The 22076-nt window shown below is 44.5% G+C and overlaps 1 protein-coding gene across 4 annotated transcripts in view; it reads left to right on the top strand.

The window, feature by feature from the left end:
• Nucleotides 1-10992: 10992 nt before the first annotated feature.
• LOC120901976 (opioid-binding protein/cell adhesion molecule) overlaps nt 10993-22076 on the top strand; it is a 90595-nt gene continuing 79511 nt past the window's right edge. The window contains exons 1-2 of one of the 4 annotated variants that reach the window (XM_040310383.1): nt 10993-11163; nt 15065-15307. The gene's annotated coding sequence lies outside the window, so the exon portion shown is untranslated. Of the gene's footprint in view, nt 11206-15061; nt 15308-22076 lie in introns of all 4 variants that reach the window. The other 3 variants (XM_040310382.1, XM_040310380.1, XM_040310381.1) reach the window with 3 other exon arrangements.

Below are 22076 nucleotides of genomic sequence, written 5' to 3'. Positions count from 1 at the left end.
TGTCCATTTTTAAGGGAAATCTGGTCACAAAATATTGTTCACCTTTTTTTTTGGCTGAAAGCACTTTGAAGCTTTTTGATTTCAATTTTTGGCTCCACTCAACCTTCAAGATAAGCACCTACACAGCATTCCTCCAGTACTGTCGTGACAGGCCGGTCCATGGCTGCAAGAAAGAAAAAAAAAACCGGCTACAAAATTATGATCCAGAAGCTAGATTGCTCGACGTACAATCTCACTCATAATTTAATGAAAACCAGCCTTGACAAGATGAACAACGGTTTTGGTTGTTTTCCTTTGCGCCCCCCGCCCGCCCGTCTCTGTTAGTTGTGGTTGATCTTTTATGATAATGAAGTTCCGTTTCACTTCGGTTCGCGGACACGGTGCGCCGTCGGTGCCTTGTGCCAGCTGACGAGCGTTCCTTTTTCTGGCCGGGGGTTCCGTTTTGATGACAAAATATCGCACAGTACTCGCGCAAGCCTTCGCCAACATTGCAAGGTAAAACAGTTCCGAAACTTGTCATCTTTCGCATAAATAAGAGAGTTTACTCCACCACATCTGGTGCAGTTATTTTTGGTAGGCTGAGGCACGGCGAGCTTCCCAAAGCCCACTCGTCTACGGCTATGTCCTGCCTTGCTTCTTAAAATGATGTAAATTTTTTGCCCTCGGTTAAAGTTTGCTTCCGGTATGGATTTTGTGTGGGTCAGCTTTTTTTTAGAGTTGTAGCTTTGCTGTGTAAGTACACTCGTAGGTACACACACTCGCTTGCTGCTTAATGCAGGTGCAACTTTTTACAAAAACATACTCACCACAGCACGGTTAGCTTATCGTTTTATTGCTCAACGAAAAAAAGAAAAAGAAAGTTTGCTCAACTTTCCACGAAATCATCAAAGCAATGGAAATGGAGAGCAAAGCTTTCGCTAACTATATCGTTTCCATTTTAATAGATTATTTTTTAGCAGCGTGTGGATGGGGTGGAGGAAACTTCAACCTTCAGTGTGTATCAGGTGTCAAAGTAATGGCACGATGGCAAGTAGGGAAAGGCAAAATAAAGGTAGGACAGGTTTTTACATAAAAGCTATGCGCGCGTGGCACTTTTTTAGTGGAAGAGGATGTTCGGGGAAAGATTAATATTGCCAGTCCAATTTGTAACGCAAGAAGCATGATTGTCAGCTGATAGTGAATAGTGCGGGTGGTCGAGATGGGGATAGAAGTGTGGATTATATTTTTCAATTTGCAGCGCTGCGCTACACCATTACACAGCGGCACAGGGAATTTGATGCAGAACAGGAAGAGAGAGAGAGAGAGAGAGAGAGAGAGAGAGAGAGAGAGAGGACTTGCGGGTAGTTGCAAGGGTGGCATGAATTTTTCATCGAATTTATGCGCTGCAGCGCCACATTGAAGCGGATGGTTTCATTTGAATTTTAAACAACTGGAGGATTTGTGAGTGTTGTGATTTAAATGTTACAGTATCCTTCCCGTTCTATTCGCCATCTAATAGAACATTTTAATGATACGCTTTTCTCAACTCATAGCAGCGATTGTAGATGCCCTGTGAGTAATGTGAGCTTGCAGAGTAAAGAAGAAACATTGATTTTGGCGTTCCAGTTGGTTTGGAAAGCAATTTAGCGGTTGATACCGAAGACCCTGTTGTTTGATCTTTGCTGCGTGATTAACTTACCTCTTAGCCTAGCGTCGAAAATTGTGCTGGTCTATCATTTTATGGCTGCAAAATATTGCCCCAGCCAGGACAAGCAAATGAAGCAGTGAAGTAAGGTAAAAGCGAGTCAGCACACCATTCGCCTATCTCCATCTTTCTCTCGCTCGTCCTTTGTATCTCAACTCTCCCTGTGGGCATTAAATTACAAAACAAGCGGACGACCATGATTATTTCCTCACTTGCCCGGGCTAGAAAAACCGCTCTATCATCTGCGCTGCACACAGTGGAGTAAAATTATGCAAATTCCCTTCCACATTAACAATAAAGTCATTTACTTTCAATTGCGAAGGCGCACGGCGGACCGGGAGGAGGTATAAAATCAACAAAGCAAGCGAGCCAGCGTTGCATGGTGAGGCTCGCATCGCATGCCTTCAATCTTTTTCGGCTGAAGCTGTCCCCCCCATTTTCGGGTCCGGTGGGCTGGGAAAAGCATAGCCTACCTAGGATAGGGCCCGTTGGGAAATGTGTTTGCTGCCTGGGTGTGCTGTGGTGCTTGTGGTCGTAGATGCGATCTTGTGAAATTTGAGGTTATAAAGTCTAGGGGCACAAGGTAATGATTGAGCTTGATGGGATGGGACACTCGGCTTGGAATAGAGACGTTGGCTCTGCTTCTGTGGGATCAATTTTTTCGTCTAACGATTGCTTTACGTTGCAAAAACTTGATGCAGGTACTCAGGAAGAGAATTACTAACAAAAAAATGAAATAAGGGAATCAATTGTTATCATACGATCAAACCTTCGAGGCTTTTAATGAGCATACGACGGGATATGAACAGAATAATTTCATGTTACATTAAGAATAAATATGTTTTTGATTGACATAATTCGCAAGAGTGTCATGCATTACACAAGGAAAAACTTGCTTTACACGATCACATGTGTGCCGTTTTGCATTTTTTGCCTAAACAACATAAACAACAATTGAAACAACATGGCGTACACGCTGTTTGTCATCTCCCTAAAGGATAACCCCCTAATCGATTTAAAGTGAGGACGTTTACATACAGAAAAAAAAGAAATATCGAAAACGTAAGCTTACCTTGCACAGGGTCAGGATCGGCTTCCAGCCCGTAATCCTTCCTGTGTCAAGGGCTGTCGCTACAGCTCCTTGGGGCCAATCGAATCCCCAAAATCGAATAATAAAAAAAAAGGTGGACCACTTCGGGGGCACAAACCCAAACCCGAAAACAAACATCAGCATCATTTTGACAGCGTTATGGTAAATTGTGCTAGTGGAGGCGTTTTATTCCCTTTTTTTGTTGGTATGTTTCGCTCGCTCTCTCGTGCCCTTTGCAAACCACGTTACTCGCTTGTCAATGGTAATGATTAATGGGCTCGAGTTGGCAATGTTTAACAGATGTGAACAGATAAATGGGTACAGTGGGGAAGGTTTTGGGAGAAAGAACAAGAAACAAACACAACAGAACAAACAATAAATTTCCCTTTTGGTGCACCTTTTTGTTGTTGTTTTTGCTCTTCGGTGATGTAACATGAAACATCAACCCGCTCTCTCCGGCGGAGCGTAGAGATTTGGATGGATTTTGGATATCTGCAGTGAATGGTGGTGGTGATCGGATTAGAAATTTATACATAAAACACAGAATAAAAGCGTTACAATCTGTGTGTAGAATTTCTAATGCTGATTGGTGTGTTTGATGTGCAAAATTTCTTGTTTGATGTGAAATGAATATGAATGGAAATGCCGTTTTTTGTTCTCATCTGTAAGCTTCAATTTTAATAGGCTTATTGAACTTCCCGGTATATGCAATCGAAGCCCTGGAAGCTGCAGGTCTGTTTATTTTATTCCATGTAAAACAGCTTTGTGCAAAGATCCACCAGGTATAAAATTGATTCTGACCGCATTGTACCGTATAATGAAGCCTTCAGGACATTGTTCCTGCATCATGGGAGCTTTTTTCCCTCGTGCTAAGCCTAATGATATTGTTTTGAGGGCTGCTCCCCGCCACATACTAATAAAAACATAAATACGTTAATGATCACGAATGTGGGCAATGGGAGCGGAGTGTTCATCTCGCAAGCAATATTGTTGCTGGAAATTGGACTGCTTACGGCGCTATTTTCCTACTCCATTTTGTGAGCATTGAGTATTTTCCTGGCTTTTATAAAATGTAAAAAAACTGTGTCTTGTGGCCATCACAGCTTACGCGCGGGAAGATTACACGTTGGCAAAATATAATTGCCAATCAAGGCAGTCTCGCGGTGGCTGAAACTTCCCAACGGAAGGCAGGAAAAAAGCAAAACAAAACAATTCTCCTGAAAATTGGCCTTTCTTTTGAAAGGCCCGTCATCAAACTGATGTGAAGGAAGTTTTTCGGTTACGATTGTGGATTGTTTTGGCAGATTTTTAGCTACGAGCTGCCCTATTTCCGCCCCTGCAATCGAGGGAATTGATTTAATGACATTCTTAGCTGCCTGATTATTTTCATTTTGGCTAGAAACATCCAGTTTTGGTTTGGTTGATTGTGTGCCCATGACGGCAGGGAAGGACGGTATGTCGCAAAAGCTTTTGATACGAAAAGTTAGATTGTGTAATAAACATCGTGAATTGTGTGCCAATGTCTGTATTGGATGCGTGTTTTTATGCGTTCAGCCGCAGCATTCGGCTATGATGTGTGTGTCTGCGAAAGCCTTGAATGGTTCAAGAACTTAGCCGCTTCTGGTTGATTTCTCTAAGGAGTCAATAAAAAGGACCGTTTTATTTTGGAGCTTTCTTGTGCAGTGTTTCCTGTGATTAGTGTTAGGGACAGCTACAGGGAATAAGTAATGTCAGACGCATTCAGCTTTTGACTAGTTATTCAATATCATTTGTAGAAAACTGGGGTTTTCTTCTGTCATCAAACCAACACATTACACAAGTAAATGAACTTGTAAATGAGAACAAACAGGGCACTTGAAATAACAGCAGCAATCAAGCGTATTTTCGGCGATGGCGCTGATAATCGACTGTCACCCCGGGGGTTTCCATTTCAAACACTGGCATTCCCAATCAGATTAAACCGTCCGTAATGAGAAATGAGAAGGGAAGCTAATGGGATGCAAAATCAAATTCGGTTTTACACTGTGTGGCTGCCGAGTGGCCGAGCGTGGAAATGAGGGATTCGTCAAGCGATTTTCCTTTCCGATTGTTAAATGAGGCGAACAAATAATTGCTGATATTTTTGATTGAATTTTTTAAAACCGTTCAAGTCATTTATGTTTTTGATCGGAAAACAGTGATAATGCTTGTTATTGATTTCCAATTAGCTACAGCGATGGGTGCAGGATCTGTAAAAACAAAAACGCCAAAAAAAAGGAATAAATTAGCAGGCTTTTTCGAGTAAAACGCTTCACAATGTAAAATTAACTCCGTAACTATATTTTTGTACAAACCGGCCCAAATTAAACAGTCACAAAATGAGCCAAAAACTGGAAGCCGAAGCGCTGAAGGCGCAACCGGTGCAACCGTGGCCGTTGCAAAATTACAAAACTTATTCAATTAGTTGCTAATGAGCAATGTTCGGAAATGGTTGGTGTCGAAAATTTTCAATCGATTTGCTGCTATTGCGGTGTGCAGAGGGGAGGTCCGAGAAGCGGTTGATCAAAAGCTGCTGCCCCGTTTCAATGCCACGCACACGCCGCGGCTGCAACCGAAATAAAAGTAAAAGGGATATGAATTAAATTACAAATTGATATTGCAAAGTAGTTCATCGCCTGACAATGGGCTGCAGTATCGGGCTGTGCACTTTGTAGGCACTGCACGGGGATCAGCCGAAGGGGTGGTGGTGTATAGTACCAACGGAAGCCCAAAAGTTTTGGCTGCAATTTTGCTATCGATCGATACTCGTCCAATGCTGGAAGGGGTTTTTAATAAGTGATTTTTTAACCGAAAATTGCAATTCAATGGAAACCATTTAAGGGTACAATTATGCTTGTAAATTCTGAGAAAAAGGCACATTAAATAAAATTGTTGCTGGGTCATAAAATGAAGCAAATATATATTTTCTAAAGCTTCCGATTTGAGGGTGCAATAAAAAGCTATACAAGATAGGCACCTTTGGCTCTTAATTTAGTTTCAATTGTTTAATAAAATATATCAAAACATGCACTACCTCCAGCTGCTTAGGGGCACAGGTATTCGCTCTTACCGCCTATTTGCCAGTGTGAGTGCAACCGGATTAGCCCACAATCTGCATAACCTTGCTGACTGCATTCTAAACCCCATTTCTATTGCTGCTACCTGCTTGTGCTATGGTGTGAATTTTCCAACAAGCTGTCCTTTCTTCAAGGCATAGTTTTCTCCCCTCCCCCGGGGGCTGCTTCCCTCTTCCTACACCGCCCCAAACGGCAACCGAAGAACAAGTTTTAATCGACTCTCTGGCAACCAGTACGAACGGTGGACGGTGGCTGCAAATATTGCGATTCGATAGAGAATGTGCTCAACGAAACATAAGGAGAACAACGCTGGTGCACCAGCGCTCCTCTTTCGCCTAGAGCGTAGTGCTGCCTCTTCAGTGGCAATAAAATAGAATCCCAATTGATATGCTCCACATTTCTAAGCTCCCTTTTTGCCTCCACGGACCGTTCTGCTGTTTCTCTCACTCTGTGAAGCGGCACTGTGATTTGGCTCGAGGAGTAATCGCCTCCGTTCAAGAGGGCACAGTTTTGCAGAAATATGTGAACCCTCTCCTGTGCGTTACTCTCTGTTCCGGTTGGCAACGAGCGCTGCCATCGTTTATTTCAATTTAATCGGGGCTGCACATATTCTCATCTGCGTCTGTTTTGAGGTCCATCCTTGCGTGGAGATGGCTGGTGGAGGGCGGTAAGGACACATCGCCTTTGACGTTGCAGCTTATAGTGAGGTTGCCGCGAACCGGGTAAATGCAGGTGAACCGCTCCAACGACTCGTCTGCTGGGGCGCTTTGGGGCGACGCAGCTTAGTGCACGTACGCGTACAAATCGTAGAAACACACAGCGTAGCGTGGGAAAAGTAACCTTAATAATGATCCTGTTGGTTGAACGGATTTGCAAATTATGTCACCTTTCAGAACGGGAGGGAGATTTGTGTAACGCGACGGTCGTCTGTCGGGGAGCTTTAAGCTGCCATTCATTTGCAAAACTCTCCCTCTCTGGAACGTTGGCCCGGATAAAGTTTCGCACCGCATCGACCGGAAGCTGTTGGGATGGTGTCGATCGTGGGAAGGAAAGTGTATAACAATTCAAATACAGTTTCAACCCGCAGCAAGAGCAGAGCGATAAGTGTGGAAGGAAGGACATTTTTGCAACAACTTGTTTTGATAAAAATCCCCTCGTTTTCTTTTACTCGCGCCAATCTCTCTACTGCTAACAAGCGTCTGTTTACTGCTGCTTGTCACGGTTATCCGTATCACTTACTTATCGTCACTTTGCAGGTGGTAGATTTCTTCGTTTTTTTGTCGTTGCAAGTTGTACCGTGTCTTTCCCCTTCATCTCAACTCTTTCGCAACACGCCAGCAACTTTGAGCGAAAGTCTCACCATCGTTTTAAAACTCCTTGTGTTGAAGTTGTTTCCCCTTTTGCGTAACGCACCGGAAGTGCCAACGGGTTTGCCACAGCTAGCCACAGCTCTCGCTAGCTTAAACGGGCAAAGTTTGGGCTGTAAATTATTACCTCTGGTGTTGAGTGTTTTTTTGTGTGTGTTGGTTTGCTCTTCCTATTTTGTATCGCTGCTGAATGATGACGCTTCCTTCAGCGGAATGGGTTTATGCAAATCCACAAATTAGTAATGTATACCAGGTAGGAAGGAAAGGGGCTTCAGGTTTTTTATAATTAATGCAAATCAAAAGCAGAGTGACTTTGGTGCAATCCGTACGGGGTGGGCAGAACCGTTGCAGGCAGACCGGGCGGGGCGAGCGAACCGAGCGATAATCATCTTGGTGGACTGGCGGAAGGAGTGTAATGGATCAGACACGGTACAAGTGTCTATCTAATACTTTATTTAAATTATTTTCACACTTTTGCTCCTGCTGCCGTGCTTTATTAATGCAGTAAAGTAGCGACGGTGAGGGAGCAGAACCAGACGGTGGTTTTGGAGATTGCAAGTGGGTTTAAATTTTAAAAAGTGAATGTCATTTTCATGTAATGCTTAAAGACATGATTAGATATTACAAGTCTTTATTGTTCTGTTATCTAATGCCAACTTTGCCAAATGCCATGTATTTTGGACAGCGAGCAACGGACAACGAAAACAAGCAGAAGAAAATAAAGATGAAAATGAAAGTAACCAAAAGAACAAAGAGGAAAGGATAGAGAACGATACAGTAGACAAAAAGAAAAAAAGACAGATAACAAATCAAACAATTAACAATAACAACTAAATTAATCAGAATAAGAATAAAAACGGAGAAAGTTTTAATTAAAAAAAGAGAAAAGAGAATTTAAAAACTATTTTAAAAAATATGAAAAACATGAACAAAACAGTAGAAACATAAAACATTCTATTACTTAGTTTAATAGCCAACAATGATCTAACGAAAGCAGTAAAAAATACACCAAAACACATGTACACCCAATTTATAGCTTCAAATTAGTATTTTATGCTCAAAAAACAATTAGCTCAGTGGCTGATCATTTAACTCCACCTTCTTCCCCTACTTCTGCAATCATTAAAATCGGCTTTATGACACTGCCAAACTCCCCTTCCCCCCCCCTCCGACCGCGTGCACCGTGCGCAAAAAGTTATTGCAAATAGGCTTAACGGGCGGTAGCATAAATAAGCGCACAGTTTTGTAATGAACCCGGGCACAATCAAACGATATGTTGAATTTAATTACATTGATCTTTAGTAGGCGGCAAAATGGGTCAGTCGAATCCCCCCCCCCCACCTCCACCCTCCCTCCGAAAAAGGGTCGATCGTTTTTCTTCCTATTTGCAGAAGGCATGAGGAGCGAATGAGGAAATAGACGGTAGCGAAAGAGCGAGAAGGGATTTAACCAACAGCAGAGTTGTGATAAATCACCCCCCCTCCCCCCTCCTGTAGTGTAGCGTCCTTTTCCCACGCCTCACCAAACACGAGCGCGCTTCACTTCATTCATGAGCGATTCCGAATGGCTTTCGATTCTCGTTTGTTGTTTGTGTTATCAGATTCGGTTTTTCGGGGGGAAAATTCCAATGCTGGTGATGGCTTTACTATTTCGATTTCTGCAGCAGTAGCCGCATCACCACCATTACCGCATAGTTCTGACACGAAGAGAGAGAGAGAGAGAGAGAGAGAGAGAGAGAGGGATACGAGATATCCCGCATATTTTGGACGTCCCTCAGTACACAGACCCAGTTGATTGCAGCATTCGATGGATGAAGTTTTCGATGGCGAAGGATGCGTGCGCGTTTTCCACTCCTACCACCATCATCATCATCATCAGCAGCAGCATCATCGGCGGTGATGGTGTTGGTCGTGCTCGTGCGGTTTGTGGCGTGCAAAGGGGGTGAAATTTTGGGCGTGAAAATGTAATGGGCCATTTGATCGCTTGCGGCACAGTGGCAAAAAGCGCCGCATCCCAGCCACCGGCGGGCAATTCGGGCACTGACACGGTAAAAGATGGCACCCGGAAAAGGCAAATAAAGCAAACACTCGGATCGTTGAGGCCACAGACACACACACACACACACGTACACAAAACAAATAGCACCGCCGAGCTCGGTCCAACGTGTCCGGTTAATGTTTGTATTTCGTGTGCATTGCCCAACGAAATGCGCGGGTTTTTTGTGCCCCGTGTCTTCAGGAATCATTCCAGGGCCGTGGCGTGGCAGTGGCCAAACACGGTACACGGTTTGATTATTTTTAATTTCTTCTTCACCATGTTCCGTGCATTGGTACGTTCGATTTCGCACCGCGTTCGCGCTGTCTGTGTGTGTGTGTAAACTATTTATTTTCCAATTACGTTGTCAACCTCGCGGCGGGCGTAAGGCGTAATCACGCTCGGGCGGGTTTATTGGCGAAATGAGGTCTTGATGCACCAACATCGGGGATATGGATACGGCGATTCAAATGGCAAATTTAATGGAAAACCGGCCACCAGTATATTATCCGTGCGGGTGTGATGTAGGTGAGCGTGTGCGTGAGTGTGTCCTTCAGTGATAGTTATTATTCAATTGCGATACGATAAAAGTGTGAGCAATCATGGCATTTATCATGGGGATTTATTTTTGATGACCAATTCGCTAGCGTTTCCGTCATCTGATGCTTGGTGCAGTTCGATTAACGCTTATGCAATACTAAATGGAACATTTTCAATCCAAAACCATAAATGTTTCTGTCATTTCAAATAATACTCCCAAAAAAATAAACCAATTCTTGAGGAACCACTTTGATGCAATAAAAAAAAACAGAACCAGCCGGAAAAGGCAAATGAACCCCACAAGAGTTCAGGAATAAATAATTAGTTCCGTCTAGCCGGGACGCTTTTGCTCCAACACGAACACTACGGTTAATTACATTTCAGAGTTCTTAAGCTTCTGGCCTTTTTATCCTTCGGGGGCGTAAGGGGTTGTGAGCAAAACAAGAACCAACAAAAATACAACCTCATCGTAAGAAATCCGGCTTTCCTCTCCAAAGTCAAGAGCTTGGTTACGGTTGCCAAGGTAGCCTGCTACTACGCTGGTGGTACAGTTGGATTCTGTGTCGCGCAACATGACGCTGTTCTCGTGAAGCTGGAGGAGTGAAACATTTTTGGCCGCGCATGCGCCCTCGGTTCCATGGAGGGGAACACTAAAGGACGAAGTTTCACACGAAAGAGAGTGTGTGTGTAGAGATTTTACGCTTTTAAGATAGCTAATAAAGCACAGATATGAGGTTTGAAGGGCGCTTGCAGTGCAGAATCCGGCAAAGGTGTTTTGGAAATGATTCTGCGGTTGATTGGTTGGTCGTTTGGAGCAGCATAACAGACGTTATACCGTCATGTGATAAGGAAGATCTTAGTATTTCCTTACAGTTGGCAATATAATGGTACTCAATTGAATATAAAAATGTCTAATTATGATCCTACACATGACACTTCATCGATCACTTACAATTAATTCTTCTTGTACCGGTTCCACCTGCCACGAGATGTTCAAGACAGTTCCCTCGCAGCTTGTCAACACCTTCCCCACGCGAACGAGAACTGCGAGAGAGAGAGAGCGACGAATCGAACTTCCAAACAGACGGAGAGAGGCCCAAACAAACCGGCTGAGAGACTCCCCCACTCGCTGGTCCGAGTTAGTTCAGTCGGCATGGTCGACACGGCGTTTTTAGAACATCCATCCTCGCGCCAGGACACATCAGTTCCAAGTTGTACTTGGTCGGGATTAGCCGCGCTTGTTCCGAGAGCGAAACATTGTGCCGTCGAGTGTCAGTTTCAAGTCGTGTAGTCCCCAGTGCGTACTCAGTGTACCATTCACAGCGTGAAAGTCAACGCGAGTGTGCCGTCTGAGTAAGCTGTCAATAGCGCTCCACTTCAACCTAAAACGGATACGTACGTAGAGAAAGAGTGTGTGTGTGTGTGTGTGTGTGTGTGTGTCTAAGCTAGAATACGTCCGTGTCGTGCCATACACGCTGTCGCCTTTCCGTGGGACTGACGTCCATCAAACGCTGCGTGCTGCGTGCGTGCAAACGGGTGAACGATTCGGCGGATATCCGGCCACAGTGCCACCGGACAGCGGGGCCGTTATCGGACGTACCCGATCAGCGGGCCTGTCACCGGACGTCACAGGCCACCTCTGCTTGGTGCACCTGCACCGGGACTAAGTGATAATACTCTTTATACCTTTCGCTATAAAAATGACATCACGTGGACTGGCCGAGACGGGCTGAGTGATTTACCGATAGCAATAAATCCAACCGGAAAGGGGATCGACACACAACAGGCAACGGGGCTTTTGTGGCCGTGTTGGTGTGTGTAAGTGTGTGTGCGGTCGTGTCTTTTCTCTTTCTTTAACGGTGCCCAAACGGACAAAACACGGTGACCGGTCGGATCGGAAGGGTACGGTTGTGTGCGTAAGGATTAGCGTAAAAATTACTTCTGGCGACACCGAACACGGGTTGTACATCGCGGCTCTAGGGAGAAGAGGCAGGAAGGGAAGGTGTGTTGGGAGTGTTTCTGACACGGTCGGAAGGATTAGTCGCGTCAGCAGTGGCAGTAGCCCGGACACGTTTGCCGTGCTGGCCGAGACACTGGCTCGTGTCTTACTGTGTCGTGGGAGACGTTTTAATTAAGATTAACAAGAGTTGTGTAAGCGGCCACATTCCGTCACGAAGCACGGGCGTGCCACCGGCGTGATGGAATGCATTTTGGGTGGCAAAAAAAAAGGAACAGGAGCAAGGAGAAGTTTGTTTCGTTGCTGGTGGGAAATGTAATTGTTTTTGTATCGTTGGTGAAAGCAGCAATGAAAAAATAGCAAGCAAATGAAGACTATTTGTACGGCAGGGAATGTTGAGATTAATTTTGAGCAAAAAGAAACTAAAAAGATGTTAATTATAAATAAGAAAAAAAAACTTTAAACAAATATTTGCACACCCTGTTTGACACTAATTGTGTAACAGCTCTTCGGCACAAAACGTTAATAGGCATTTAATTAATTGTTTTTGTCTGCCTCCCGTCCAACGCCGGACTGAATGTAATGAAGTGTTTTCGGTTGCTTCATAGCAAATCCCCTTTGTACAAGGGGTACCCCTGTAGTGGTGGTGACCTGAAGCTAGTTTAATACCACCGGCCTTGCATTCCCTGTTTTATTGTGTTCTTTTGCGAGAGCGCAAAAAAAGAGAAGAAAAAAACCCAAAAAATACACTCAAACATTAATTCTTTAACGGTGCAAATTAAGCGAAACGCGCAAGAGGAATCACCACGGATACGGAATCGGCTTGTAATTAGGTTTTTTTTCTGAGGGGGGAGGGTGCACCGACAATGAGTCATGGGGAGAAAAAGCTAACGATTACAAAAAAAGCAAAGCAGAGGGTAAATATACCGGTGTGGTAAAGGAAAAGTTGTAAAACGGTCCACACCAAACACAGGCGTCCACTTTCATCTTCGCGCCGTGAATGGTGGAAAATAAAACATCGTTAAACATTTTCCCAAACCTCCCAATGCTCGTGCTGGTGTTTCCTGCCTGTGTATGTAGGTTTTTCTACTGTAGTATTCGTTTTCTCATAAACGCCTCCAAGTGTGGTGGTGGGAAATAGAAGAAGCGGAAGTAAAATAAAAAAAAAGGTAAAAACACCCGCACAGCGTAAATCGGGCGGGAAAGGAGCGAAACTGAAACTGAAATAAAATCATCCCACATTTAATGGCCATCGGTTGGTGCTGACCTACCACGGCGAAGATGGATGGCCTCCAGGCCCTGTAGTGAATCTGAGTGGTTTTCGCAACATAATAAATAAGCGTGGGGCAGTACAAAAAAAAAACGCTGAGAAGGAAAAAGCAGAGAGAGAAAGCGACCAAACGGAAGGAAAAGCAACTTAAAATGCACACACAAACACAGAGACAGCACACACCAAAAAAAGACCTCCATCCGCCGAAAACGATCAACGATGTGAAGTGGCAAATGAAAGATAGGAAAGAGTCGTCCAACAAACACACACACTAAAAAGAACACAGAAAACAAACGAACCCTCCTAGCCTAGTGTTTGGACCAACACCGTGCCTCGGGGAGGGGAACAGTCGGAACAGCGGCCAAAAGGGGGTCTTTAGGGGTGAAAGTCCTAAAAAAAGATTGAAATCAATTAGCAAGTATTTTTCGGCCAATTTTATGCTTTCGCAACAGTCCCGTGGCCCGTTCATGTCGGTCGGCGTGGTGCTTGGCGTTCGTTTTTTCTCCTTCACCTCCACATCCTCTCACTCTCTCACTCTGTCTCACGCTCTGTTGCAGGCCAGCGTTGTGCTTTCCGAGTTTTTCCGCGTGCACGTTCGCGCGCGCAAAATTAAGTTCCACGGAAAATAAACCGTTTCACGCTCACGTGCTGGTTGGCACAACCGGGCTCACACACAAAAACGTGGGCCAATTTTTATATTTTGTTTATACACTCGCGCTTCCCCCCCCCCACACCCAAGTGGGAATGTGGAGTGTAGGAAGGCGGCGTGGGGTAGGAAGCGGGAGGGAGATAAATTGTGTATTTTATTGCGTCGGTTCACGAGACGGAACCGCCCGTCGTTTCCCTCTTTTTTGTTGTTGTTGGATTGCTCTCGTGCAAATAATAACAAACGTGCCTGTGAGTGCGTCGGTGGCTCAGCGCTAATCGAAATTATGGCAGCTTTGGTGGGGGGGGGGGGGGGGAGAGCGAGAGAAAGGGGGGTAGTCACAGCGGGTGCGAGATTTTGCGGTGTAGAAGAAAGTACTCTATCGACGAATTTTTCATCCCGGTCAGCTGGCAAATTGGTGCGGGTGGTTGGAGGATTTTTGCAAACATAATGCAATAAAACACTTTTCACTCCCTTACCTCCGCTTTTCACAACGGACGCTCGCTTGCCTGCCTGCTGGCCATCCTGAACCGAACACCTGATAAAAGGGCTGGACTGGCTTTTAAGTTCACTGTGGCGCTGGTGTTCCTCTGACCCGTTTTTTTTTTGGTATGTTTTACCCATCTTTATTAACGATTGTTTTATGTACCAACCTTCCTATTTTTTTTTTGCTTTTTTCCGTCACTCACCGGTCAAACCCGATGCCGTCAAATTGAGTGCAAAATAATTAGATTTCCACGATCGGTAATAATTTCCATCCAGTGATGGACTGCGTTATTTGCAAGGCAGCGCGCGTTTGAAGTTTTGATTTAGAAGTTGCTGATGCTTACCTCAAAACTGTTACAAGCATTAATCACATCTGCTTTTAAAACATTCATAACCAACTCGTAAGCGAGTGCTCTAAAGACAATGAGTATTTTACAGTGGGAAACAAACCCCAAAAAAGAAAATAACGATAACGACATAACCAATCTCTTCGCTTAATGTTATTGAAAATACGGTTACAACCGGTCTCGTGGTTCATTCCGTTCTGCCCAAGCTCCCGAGGGGCTCGGGGGGGAAACGCTCCAATCCACTGTAAAATAAAAGACGGTACAGAGTAGGCGGTGGAGATAAGTGTAAAGCAGTTGCCCTTGTCGAGTCGGTGCCCCACGAGAAGTGATTTTGTGTGTGTATGTGTGTTTGCCGGTGTGGTGTGTGCTGCTTACGGAAAATAAAACGAATATCTGCGGATGGGTCACAGTACCAGTCAGTGCAGTAGTAGTCGTCCTGTGTTCGCCGGTGCCGGTGTACGGAACACGCTGGTTCGGGAAAGGGCGCGCGAACGGTGGGGACGGTTTGGGAAAACGGAATAGTAATTAAATTTTCTCTGCCACAGCAGTGCTCTTGCTGCGTCGGTACGGGCTGAGCTTCTTGAGCAGTGTTAGTGTGTGTGTGTGCGCGTGTGTATGTGTGTGTAAGTTAGTGTGTTTGTGCTCCGTCCAGAGAGGACCCTTGGCCGGTCGACCCCGGTGCAAGAGCAGTCGAAAAGACGATCCCACCGTGTTGCGGGCACCGGACTCCATCCACCGGACTTGTGTGTGAGCTTGTTCGAGCGAGCGTAACCGATTCTAGAGCAAACAAGGTACCGTATCTAATATTTTACGTACACTCCTTATGTTATGTTTTTGGGGGTAACATTCACACATACACACGCTCACAAAAACATACCCGAAACCGAGCACCGTCTCTGTTATGAGCTCGTATGAGCTGCGATCTTATTTTGGGTGTTTTTTGTGTGTGGTTTTTTTAGGTTACATATATTGTGTATGAAGTAGAGAGACATGATGCCTTCAAAAAAGCAAGCCTTAAGCTTTGATTGCAATACACACACACACGCTGAAAAGGCAACGATACAGCAGACCATGTTTTATAGGTCATTGTCGTTACGGAAAGCGGTCTATCATCCCGCAAAAACCGGGGGGAAGAACATGAAGCACGTACATGGAGCTAGTAATTATTTTGCTTCTGCTTTTATCTGGCCTGCCGAACCGATGGTCAGTCCCGAAGCGACGACGGCTGTATTCAATGGAATTAATTTTGTGCTTATTTGTTTTCAAACCGGGTATTGAGCGCACCATATGAGTGCCGCCACCACACTGACCGACACAGACACACTTGCGGCAAGGGATAGGAAATCAATTCATGTTGCTTCAAAGGGAGCGGCAATGTAAATACGCAACCAGGCTGTATTGTAGTTTTTGGTCGATGTAAAAACAGCCCCATAAAACAGGGTTCCGTGTGTGTGTGTGCGTGTGCCTACTTTTTTCTACGCAAAATTGGATACGTAAGCTTAACGAAATTAAATTCCAGGTCCCAGGTCTGTAAAAACAGAGACATCATCGTTTCTGCGTCAGCGTCGTCCGGTAGTGTTTTGAGGCTTTTTTCATCTTTTGTACCCCGGTACTTCTGTGTACTGTGGGGGAATTTAATTTACGAGAGAGGGCAGGATGTGTTTTCAAAATATTGACTTTGATTGGTGGACACAACGGGGTGTGTTAGCAATAAGTCGGTCTGCAAACCGGTCGGTCCGGATTCGGATTGGGTGAAGGTTGGTAAGTGAAATGAGACTAAGAGCATCATGTGAAATGTGTTTCCATTTTTTAAAATGGAACCATGATGACCTTTATTTTGATTTTGTCCAAAACGCACTTTGGAAGATTTATTATGATCGTTTGTGGAGATAATCTTTTTGAGGTTTCTATTTGTGTTCTGGGAATGGGATCAAAGCTAAATCTATAGGATCTTTTGGATTCGATTCATTATTTGAACTGGTCCTTTTGATTAATGAATATTGAAATGCTGTTGGTGTAAATAGTGGTACAATATGGCCAATTTGGCCAACGATTTAATGATAATGACATCATGTGTTTAAGATTCTTGGAATATGTTGGTAACTTGAATGTCGGATTGCTTGCAATACTTCAGAGAGTAGTACAGCTTAACACTTTAAATATCTTAGGCTCTATGATCGCTCTCAGAGCCGATCCTACGAAGACTTTGTCCACAATTTATCCGTGATGGGTTTACGCAGGTTACGCAGCCTGAAGAATTGAATATTCAAATTAAGCCTCCAATCATGTCACAGATTGCTAAATCCACAGGTGGCCAGTAGTAACTAAGGTAATTATGGCAAATGAAGAAGATCATCATCACTTCGGAATCGAACTATCGGAATAACTACTAAGCATTGCTATGTCGGCACGGTAGATACATTTGTTGTGTTAAGTTAAGTGTTAATATTTCAATGATTCTTAAGGACCCTATCAAAGCCAAAAGAGATTGACCAGATGACCTGATGAATTGTACAGGGTTTATTGGTCGGTTCACATCAATTATTCGTGGGTTCCCATATTTTTTGGTGCGTTCCCACGATTTTTTGGTCATTTTCCAGAACTTGTTGGTCCAATTGTATTGATATCCAATCGGAAAATACGAATAAATTATGGGAACGAACCAAAAATCTATGGAATATGACCAAAAAATCGTGGAAACGCACCAAAAAATCATGGGAACTGACCAATAAATCGTGGAAAACCCTGTTATAGAATATTTTAAAGATTATTCGTCACAAAGAAGGTTTATTACTATCTTCGTTCCAATGATTTTCGTCAAGAAATTACCCACGACCACAAAGGGTTTTCATGCACGATTTCAATTTTTCAACCCTCTTGCACAATAATACGTTTATTTAGTCGTCAGGGATAAAAGACTAACAAGCTCAGACATCAAGCCATCAAACGTGTGCGTGCGTGTTCTTCTGCTTGGCCGTGCACAAATCTCACCTGCATTCAATACAAATTAGAATCGCTCCTGCCAAAATAATGCACACCGTCAGCTGTGTATTAGTTGGCCACCAGTGTTGCCAACACATTCGCATAACATACGTCATTGTCGGGCGGATAGTGCTCTAATCCCATTTTACGCCACTCTGGATGATACACCGTGCTCTGTTTCGGCTTTATAACATAACCACCAACACAACACCACACGAGTGTGTGTGTGTGTGTGTGTATGCAGGCGATCACACCAAAGCGCTCCAATTGCTTGAAGGTTGAAGTATTTAAGTGCTTCTCTTCGGTGCACTCCACCGCGATGGTGCAGAGCAGAGGTGAATGTTTTGGAAGCGAATCGTTAAATGGTTTTACGTCCGGAATAAGGGGGGTGGGGAGGCTAGGTGTTTCTAGCACAACCCACCCAGTTCGCTTGGGAAGGTGCAAATTCCGGCGTGTGAAAAGAACGGAAACGAGCTTCTCACCTCACCGAGGGCTGGCTCGAAGTCCCGCGGCGGATGCAAACCGTACCTGCAGGAGAAAGAGATTGAAAGAGTACGCTGGAAGGGTTTCGGATGGGGGTGGCAAAGGTCGGTATCCCCGATTGCTGCCCGATCCCGCCTGGCAGCCGCTGGCAGATAACACAAAAGCCATTATGGATCCTTCCCGCTGTACACCGTACACTAATGGGATACGCGAAACGCTGCCTACTACGGACTCGCCGTACTCCGATACCAAAATGCACCGGTGGGAGGGTTTTTGGGTTGGCCCCCGTGTTTCGGTGTGAGTGATTGAGTGCAACATACGCGCGGGCAGGTTCGTACATCGTGCCAGCGAAACTTTCCCAGAAACACTGGTCCATGTGTCCGTGTGTGTGTGTGAATGGGTGTGTAGAGGGCTCATGAAGTTTTATTGCCACCGGGCCATCATGCAACGAGGGCTTGTCCAGATCGCAAAGTGCGAGAAAGGAGGGCCGGGCAGTGATTTAACGATAGTTCTATTTGTTTTTAATTTATCACATGCATTTTACTGGCCTGTGGGCTGTGCTTCGGGGTATCGCCCCGTAGGTAGGCGTACAGGCGACAACGGGATGAAGATTGAGTGTGTCCGCTGTGCTGTGCATCACTTCTCGGCTTCTGGGGCGGGTGGTTTTTGGTCGCAGGTAGCAAACAAAAAAAGGGCTTTCTCGGTGTCTTAGCTTCGACCCGATGGAGCCCAATCGAGTGCACTAAGTAAAATCATTAGCATTTTGATTGAAATTGGTAATTCGTGTTTAATCCCCTTCCACGAACATCCATCTTCTGCGGCAACTTGTAGGTGTGAAGAAGCAGAAAAGAGGAGGTGTCGAGAGTTTTATGAGCAATTTAGCGTTGAAGAAGATGAATGTGTGAGACGTTTATCTAAATGATGCAGAGTTTAATATGTCGATCGTGTTCCTATGCAATTGTTTTTAGTTGCTAGCTTTTTTAAAGTTAACCCTTTTGAAGGAGACAGTAATTTCTCTACAGTAATTCTACGACATTATTTGCGTGAAGAAATAAGAAATTTAAATAAAGAATGAAAAAGACTGCAATGTCTACGTGTATTGCAAAAATGATCTACAAAGTCCTACAAAAATGTCACAATAGAAAAGAACTTCAGAACACTTTACATGATTGAAACTCAGCTTAACTCTTCGATGAAACGTCGATAAGACAAATACGCCAAATTGCGTAGTAACTGAACAGACCCGTCTCCCATCAAATTTCACATTTTTTCAAAACATATGTACCACTCACTCAAATCTTTTGCTTGCTGCACGATATCAAATGGAAAGCAATCAAAGACGTATCTTAGTTCGCGATTCTCCCCAGGGATTGTCCTACTGGAACTCTCCCCTGGGCCATATCTGCCAGAGTGCAAACCAGCCACCGTGAAAATCCCAAAAACCGTACATCATTCTTACACCCAAGCCGAGAACCCATCCAACCAGCGCAATCGATTGCACTTTCTGCACGAGCTGCCGGATCTGCGGCTTGGCTTCTCGCTTCATTTGCCTCGGGAGCCATCTGGGCCAACTCCTTGGCAGCAGGCCGCGAATCCTTTACACGCGTCTTAAGCATGTGGTTTTTTTTCGGGCTGCGGTGCGGCTGGCTGTGCCGAAGGGGGCGTTGGAGTGTTGAAAAGAAATTCCGCTTCCTGCGCGTAATGTGTAGCAGCACTGTAGCCGGAAGAAGAGGGAGTTTTCCAGCGGACCTCCAAAGCCGTGCCAAACGCTGCAAACGGCATTGCTGCAGCCGAAGCCCACCACTTCACCAGGGTGCGTTAGCTGTCTTGCTGTGGAATTACTGGCAGCGAGAGAGAGAGAGAGCCTTGAGGTAGTTGCAAACTACAAATGGACAAAGGAAGCGAGCGGTTCTACCTCATTGGCTGACACTGATAAATGTTGTACCTTAAGTTGTTGGTTATTTTGCTCGGGTTGGTGGTGTTTGAAGCTTCTCGAAGTATGTGTACAAGCCGATACGAGTGGCCAGACACGGCCAGTCGAAGGATGGAATCAAGTCGGGCGGCTTTGTGCTTTGGTGGAAGTTCGCCTTACGGTTTTTACGGCCGTGCCGTTACGTTCGTGCATATGTCTATACGATGTTTTACGTTCTGCCGTTCCGGTTGCTCGAACACATACGGTACGGAATCGACTCGAAGTCTACTGCCAACACACACACACACACACACATGTGTTTGCCTGTGTCGGAATGGTTGGCCAATAAGCGTAAAGGTTATTGGAAAATTGAAGGTGCGATAATGTCTCAGATTTTCAGTTCCGTCTCTATTTCAGGGTGGCCCGGAGTGTTGATAGGGCCTGGAGTGGACTGGAGCTGAGGCTGTCAGCTACGGTAACCTACATTCTTCATTGCGGTTCGGTGCTTAAGGGAAGCTTTGAAGCGAAGAATCTTATGCTCCGGAAGGCATTTGTAACTCGAACGCTCGGTGGAAATAAAATACTGCCCCAAACAAATCGTAGTTGCGCACCGGAGTGGATAAAGTTCAACCGGGACCGGTCAAACGCAGCAAGTTTGAACCCAATGAAATACGTGTGTTCCTTTGGCCTTATGGCCAACACTTGAGTGGGTAATCGATCGGTGCAGTGTGCTTGCAATATGATAAATTTATTATTTGGATAACATTTTATCTTTACGAAACGCTAAACCAATATTTAAAACACTAACAACACTTACCGAGCTGCTTTATAGTTTCATTGTGCGCACTATTTAACTCTGCCGCATACCGGTACAGTGATAGATAATTCACGACTGGACGCAAACTGCACACGCTGCATGTTTCCATTACAGCGTCAGCAGAACGCCCATCACCATTCAGCAGCAACAGCAGCAGCACGTTGTAAAACATTAAAACCAACATTTTTGTTGACCACACGATGATGGTACCCGGTACCCGGTGGAACTCGTGGAGCGAAGCGAAAGTGGAGCAAGAAAACGCTCCTGCAACCGACCGGGGTCATTCCGAGTGCTGGTACATTTTACATGATTTGTTTGCTAGTATTTACCAGTGTAAACATGATGACCGTGTGTGTGTTTCTAGGAGGTGAGTTTTGGTAAATCGCATGGTTTGCAAAATGCATACAACCCAGCTCGTTGCAATGAAAACGGCATGTCGTTCACGCGGTGTAGCTCGGTTTTTTTTTATATGATGTACCGCCGCGGCATACCTGTCAGCGAATGTGTGTCTGTGCGAATGCACCCGATTGCCCGGCGGGCAACTCTAACTCCTGCACTACGATCCACGTCCGAATGTAGAGCTATTTTAGTGGTAAAAAAAGAAAAGAGTCTTTAAACGCGTCGTATAGAGAGATTGCATCGGGATGATGTTTACATTGGTGTGTGATGAATTTGAGTTGGTTGGATATAACATGTTTCGGAAGCAAATCATTACTTGAGCGCATGTGAGTTTTGATGTTTTATGTGTATGTTTTCTTTCTCCTTGTGTTGGCGTGTTTTACACATGATTTTGTTATCACAAGAGTCTTTACAGGGTTATATGTTTAGATCTACATACTATTAAGTACTACTACTAGTAAGTACTATGCATAATTCATAAGATGCCACGTGCTATAGAACATTAAAGTTCCCATTGCTATTTATAACTTTAGTTATTTATTTCTTTATCAGAATTTCTCATTTGTCAGAGACACATAGGGTGAGATTTTGTATTTTCCCCAAAAAATTAAATGCTTTCCATATGGTTGGCCCTACGATCTACTTTCTGTTGGTTGTCAATAAAACGATGCCAAAAATTCGTGGAAAAGATTCCAAACTATGCTGGTATCGATCAGTAATTCGTAGGAGTCTTTTCAATGACGTATGAACAACCAAAAAACCATTGGAAGCTCTGCAATGAAAGACAAATATTCTTGAGGTTTTACCTCAAATTTTACCAACATACTATCCATATTATGATGTATGTATTTCATGGGTTTGAGATTCAATGATCTCTACAAATTATCTGCAAGTTTTCTTGTTCTGAGTGTGCGTGCTCTTTCTGATGGTGTTGTTTTCTAATCTGTAATTTATTTTTCCCAATAGC

This window comes from Anopheles arabiensis, chromosome 3, assembly GCF_016920715.1.
Source record: "Anopheles arabiensis isolate DONGOLA chromosome 3, AaraD3, whole genome shotgun sequence".
NCBI lineage: Eukaryota > Metazoa > Arthropoda > Insecta > Diptera > Culicidae > Anopheles > Anopheles arabiensis.
Note: the sequence above shows the minus strand (reverse complement) of the source record. Positions and strands in the feature narration are given on the sequence as shown.